The sequence below is a fragment of the Leopardus geoffroyi genome, chromosome A2 (genome assembly GCF_018350155.1).
Source record: "Leopardus geoffroyi isolate Oge1 chromosome A2, O.geoffroyi_Oge1_pat1.0, whole genome shotgun sequence".
In the NCBI taxonomy this organism is placed as follows: Eukaryota; Metazoa; Chordata; class Mammalia; order Carnivora; family Felidae; genus Leopardus; species Leopardus geoffroyi.
Genome location: NC_059331.1, coordinates 145,364,854 through 145,370,853, shown reverse-complemented (window position 1 = coordinate 145,370,853; position 6,000 = coordinate 145,364,854).

The following is a 6,000-nucleotide window of genomic DNA, read 5'->3' as shown; positions in this document are numbered from 1 at the left end:
GACTTCATGCTGGCCAGGAGTGGACGCGTACTTGGGCCACCTGCTTCAGAGTGGCTGCGGAAGCTCCTACCTACTCACGCTGTTATGAGCACAGCCCAGGGCGGGGGGGGGGGGGGGGGGTGCCAAGTGCCAGGGTCTCACGCCTCTTCCCCCACCCGCCTCCCGCTACCGCCCCCCATCCTGGGGCCAGAGCACTCAAGGGGGCTTGTCAGGAATGCCCCACACCAGAACCCTACCCTCGGAGGCTCGGGTTTCCAGGGGCCACAGAAACCCACGCTGGGACAGGTCACTGGCGTTGATGTAAACTTTCCAAACCGCTTCCTAAATCTGTTCTCAGTCTCGAGAGAGTTCTTGGTTTCATTGGCTAGAAACAGGACAGCATCTCGCAGCGTTTGGGGACTACAGGCAGATAAGATGCCCTTTTTCCTTTCTGCAGTGTATGTAGAGAGAAGGAGCTCCAGGTCATGCTCTCCTCTCTCTCTCTCTCTCCCTCTCTCCCTCTCCCCACCCCCCCCCCCCGCCCCCACCACACACACACTCACACTCACTGGCAGGCCTGCCTGGAAGGTGGGTAGGATTGTGTCAAGGGTTCCACAGCTCTGGTAGGGGATAGTGAGACAGTGTAGGACTATAATGAGGGTGACAAGGAGAGAGAAGGGTACGCAGTATCCCAACGAGATCTCCCTCTGACCTGGGGTCATCAGGCCCACCTCTGTACCTTGGAGGGGGTAGAGGTATTGCCTCCTCAGTCTTGCCCGCAAGATTGCCCTTTCTGATAATTTGGTGCCCTAGCCTTCCCCAGCGGCTCTGGGCCGAGGCGCAGATACACCTAAGGGAGGGGAAGGCGGTGCTGTGGATACAGGGCCTGCCTGTAGGTAACCAGGTGCGGCTGGAGGCCTGCTTGGGGCCCTGGGGATCCGTCAAGAGGCCCAAGTCTCCAGCAGGAAACCCCCGGGGCAGCCCTCACACCCACCCTGAGGGCTGAGCTGGAGTACTTGGGGGAGGGGGTGGAAACAGGAAAACAGGTAATTCCTCTGAGCGTGGCAGGGGAGTGAGCAGATGGGGCAAGAGAGAGAACAGAGTGTGGGAGCCCCCAGGGAGCAGGGTGGAGAGGTAACACTCCCAGATGTACCCTTGGCCGGATTAGGCGAGTGGGAGGCAATGGCTGGGGGTGGAGGGAGACTTGGGGGGATGAGGTGGTCCTGAGGCTGCCCTCTTTCCCCCTAACAGCCCGGACTTCACCCCAAGGCAGAGGCCCCCATTCACCACTCTCCCCTCTGCCCTCTGTCCTGCTTGTCCACTGTGACCTGGCACGAGGCTTAGGCAGACAAGGAAAGAGGGTGTGGCTCTTCCGGAACTTAGGGCCTAATTGCCCTCCCGATCTGGATGGGAACATCTTGACCTTCCTGTCCTCACGGCACCCTGGGAACCCAAAGCACCCACAGTAGCCACTCCCCAGGCCAGTGGATGCAGCGACCAGGGTGGGGGCCCGCCCTGGTGCCTTGGGCCCACACTGGCCCCACCATCACCCTACATCCCTCTGCTTTCCAGCCTTGGGCAAGAGGCAGGAGTGGGTTGGGGTGAAGGCCACGGTTTGTTGTGGCTGTGATAATGTCAGGGCCTCCCAGGCAAGAGAAAAGTGTGCTTTGCACATTGCTTACATTTTTCTCATGAGGCAAGGCTGAGAAATGATTGGAAACAGAAGCAAGAGAGGGTGGGCAGACTGCCTTCAAAGACAGGCTCGTGTGCCACCTGCACCCTTGGGAGTGAAGGGAAGGGCGTCTCGGTGGGGACCCAAGGTGGAGGGTGCTGTGGGAATGGGCACAAGGAGTTGCTGTGGTCTTGGCATAGCTCTTTTCCTGGACTGGTGACCTCCACCCACCACCCCTCTCCACTCTCACCCCTGTACCAACCCTGCCGGACTCCAACCTCATCCCCACTGGAGAGGAAAAACATGCACTACCTGAGTGATATGGGGCCAAGTTGTCGGGCTGTTTACACCCGGGAGGCCAGGACTAGGACAAGGAAGGGTATGGGAGAAGAGTCCTGAGGCCAGCACCTGGGTCCTGCTTCCTCCCATCTACCCCCATCACTTGGGTAGGGCTGGCTGGCTGGCAGGGGTGGGACTGAGACCCAGGTTTGGGGCTCCACCTCCTGTAGCACCCCCAATTGCTATTCTCCCTGGGCGGCTCCTTCTCACCTAACCTCATCCATGTCCTCAGTGTCTGGGGGCACAGGTGGATGGCTCTTTGAGGAGCCTGCGGACAGCGCCTGGCAATCCACTCAGGGCTTTCCCCAAATCCCAGGCTCCGCATCCTCTCCTCTGACCTAAAGCACCTGCCCTTTGTTCTCCTTTCCACCCTGTTCTGACCCTGCTCCTGGATGCCTTGCCTCCACTGTCCCCTCAATGTAAACTGGAGAGGAGAGAGTCACTAACCAGTCAGGACAGCCTCTGCCCCTCTGGCACCTTTGCCCTGTGCCTCCTCTGATTGTCTAAGTGGGAAACTCCCGGTCTCCCTTCCCCTCCACCAGGTGAGATTCCCCCCCCCCCCCCATTTCACCAGCTCTGACAACCCCGGGGACCTGCCCATCCAGGCCTCCTCCTTCTCCCCACTGTCCCGTGCCTACTGGCTTCTTCGTTCGCGCCACAGCCAGCCAGAAGCTATTCTGTTTCTATTGATCTGCTGGCTTCTCTTCCCTCAGTTAGTCTGTTGACTATTAATTGTGTGTTTGGTGCTCTTTAGAATGTGATTCTATTTCTACCAGCCTCCTCTTTTTTTTAATTTTTTTTTTTCAACGTTTATTTATTTTTGGGACAGAGAGAGACAGAGCATGAACGGGGGAGGGGCAGAGAGAGAGGGAGACACAGAATCGGAAACAGGCTCCAGGCTCTGAGCCATCAGCCCAGAGCCTGACGCGGGGCTCGAACTCACGGACCGCGAGATCGTGACCTGGCTGAAGTCGGACGCTTAACCGACTGCGCCACCCAGGCGCCCCGTACCAGCCTCCTCTTATTTGATAAGCGTATAAGTGCGTGTGTTGAGGTTTCTATAGGACGTCATTTCAGGTAAAGAGACGGTAATGTTCCAGAGTAGACCAGCTGGATTCAGGACAGAGGGACACTTTGGTTTGGGTGATGCCCCCCCCCCCCCCAAATTCCTTTTGGCTCCTGGTAAAAGACATCAGTACAAGGTGGGGCAGTGGCTCGGGTGAGCTGGACTACAGTGGGGAAAGCCCAGGGCCCAGGGGACAGGAGGACTGGCTTCTCACCCCAGCTCACAGACCATCACAGGGTCCTCTCTTAAGCTTTCTGTGCTTCGGCTTCCTCACAGGTCAACACCTGCCTGATGCCACCCTCAGTCTGTGGAGTGGAGATAGTGCTCCCTCCAGGATAGCCTGCTCACTGTCCCAGAAACCCCCTACCTCACGCCACCTCAGCAGTTCTGCCTGTGCTATATTCCCCCTTGGAATGCCCCCCCCCCCCCCCAGTTCCCCTCTTTTCCTAAATCATAACTTCTTCGGGCAGGGCCTGGGTGGCTTAGTCAGTCGAGCATCCGACTTCGGCTCAGGTCATGATCTTGCTCATTGCTATCAGCATGGAGCCCACTTCAGATCTGCTGTCTCTCTCTCTCTCTCTCTGCCCCTCACCCGCTCGTTCTCTCTCTCTCTCTCTCAAAAATACACATTAAGGGGCGCCTGGGTGACTCAGTTGGTTAAGCGGCCGACTTCAGCTCAGGTCATGATCTCGCGGTCCGTGAGGGCTGTGAGTTCGAGCCCCGCGTCGGGCTCTGTGCTGACAGCTCAGAGCCTGGAGCCTGTTTCAGATTCTGTGTCTCCCTCTCTCTGACCTTCCCCTGTTCATGCTCTGTCTCTCTCTGTCTCAAAAATAAATAAATGTTAAAAATTTTTTTTTAAAAAAATACATAGTAAAAAAAAGGAAAAAAAGTAACTTCTTCCAAAACCCAGATTCGTCCTTTTCCTTCAGTGAAATCTTTTCTGATTACTCCAGCTGATAGCATTGGGTCTCCTCTTACAATTTCTACACGCTTAGTTTGCACTACCAATGAGCACGTGCGTGCTTTATATCAGGGATTCCCCACCTCAGGTCTATTGACATTTTGAATTGGATAATCGTTTGTTGTGAGGGATTGTCCTGTGCATTTTAAGATGTTCAGCAGCATCCCTGGCCCCCACCCAGTGTAGGCCAGCAGCGCCCCTCCAGATGTGACCACCAAATATGCCTCCAGTCATTGCCAAATGCACCCTGGGAGGCAAAATCGCCCCCAGCTGAGAGCCATTACCTTATGTTGTTATTTAGCTTTTGATATTTCATTTTCCCAGCTAGATTCCTTTATGTATCCTAACGTGCCTCGCACACTGTTATACCCGTCACGTGTTCCATAATTATCTGTTGAACAAATCAAACACGCTTTTTCAATTGTAAGAAAGTGCAGGTGGAAATGATCATTACAACTTCCTTTAGGCCTAGGTACACTTTTGTGGGGTAGAGATGTTCACGTTTGTCCCTAAAAAGTCAGTCCACTTTCTTCCCACAATCGGGGGAACAATTGTTAACAAGGAACTTTGTGATGTCTGCTACGAAATTTTACAATAAATGGGACCCATAAAGAAAATATTTCCTTACAGAAAAATTTTAAATGTCTATTTATTTTTGAGAGAGAAAGACAGACAGACAGACAGAGCGCAAGTGGGGCAGGGGCAGAGAGAGAGGGAGACCCAGAATCTGAAGCAGGCTCCAGGCTCTGAGCTGTCAGCACAGAGCCCTAGGTGGGGCTGAAACTCACCGGTTGAGATTATGACCTGAGGCGAAGTGAGAGGTTTAATTGAGCCACCCAGGCGCCCCTCTTTTTTTTTTTTTTTTTTTTTTTTTAAGTTTATTTACTTTGAGAAAGGCGGGCAAGTGGGGACTTGGTGGGGGGGGGGGGGGGGGGTGGGAAGGGCAGACAGAAAATCCCAAGCAGGCTCTGTGCTATCAGCTATCAGCACCGGAGCCTCATGCAGGCCCTGATCACATGAACCTGAACCCATGAGATCATGACCTGAGCTGAAATCAAGAGTTGGACACTTCACTGGCTGAACCACCCAGCTGTCCCATAACGAAAATATTTCCGAGCTAAACTCCACTTCTTTCAAGAAAAACTTGTTCAGATCAAAATCTGAATCACAAAAGAATCTGAACCATCCTTTGAAGTTCATTGCAAGAGGCCGTACCTTGTATTAGATTCTCTGCCAAAGGTGTCCAGTTCTGTACAGGGTAGAGCAGATGAGAGTTACTAGGACGACATTTGAGGGCTCAGGTGTTGGAGTAAACAAGCCGTGGGGCTCCAACAATCACTACTTTCTGACGGTGGACAAACTGCTTAACCTTCCTGAGCCTCAGTTTCCTCGCCTGAGAAATAGACATAAATCATGAGAAGCAGGTTTGCTGAGAAAAGGATAAGCAAATTGCCCAGCCTGGTGTCTGATGCGTATATACTTAGTGTTGGTCTCGCCATTATTTTCCCTCTCATACTGCAGTTATCCTCGCCTTTTCCACCTTCCTACAGTGTGGGTAACTCAAGGGCAAGAGATGTGTCTAATGCCTCTGTGTACCCCTCTAACACCTAAGCACAGCACCTTGCCCATAGGAGTACTCCATACATTTTTGACGAATAGATGGTGCAACTAACTTCAGGAAGTCTGGAAGATGAGGGAGTACAGACAGACAGACTAGCACCTGGACTGACCATCACCCCGTAATCTTACAGCCCCATGTTAGTTGCCTCTTAATCCTTTAAGTATGTGGCTCATATACTTTGTTGCAAGCTGGAAAGGGCTTTCTACAAGATCTAATCCAACAACACTCTCATTTCTCAGATGAGGAAACAGGCCCAATGAGGATACATACATAGATCTTTCATAGACAAACGACTGAAACACCCATTGTCCTGCTGGCTTAGGAAGATTAAGTAGTTTTGCTTTAGTTCCGGCTTCTTCAAA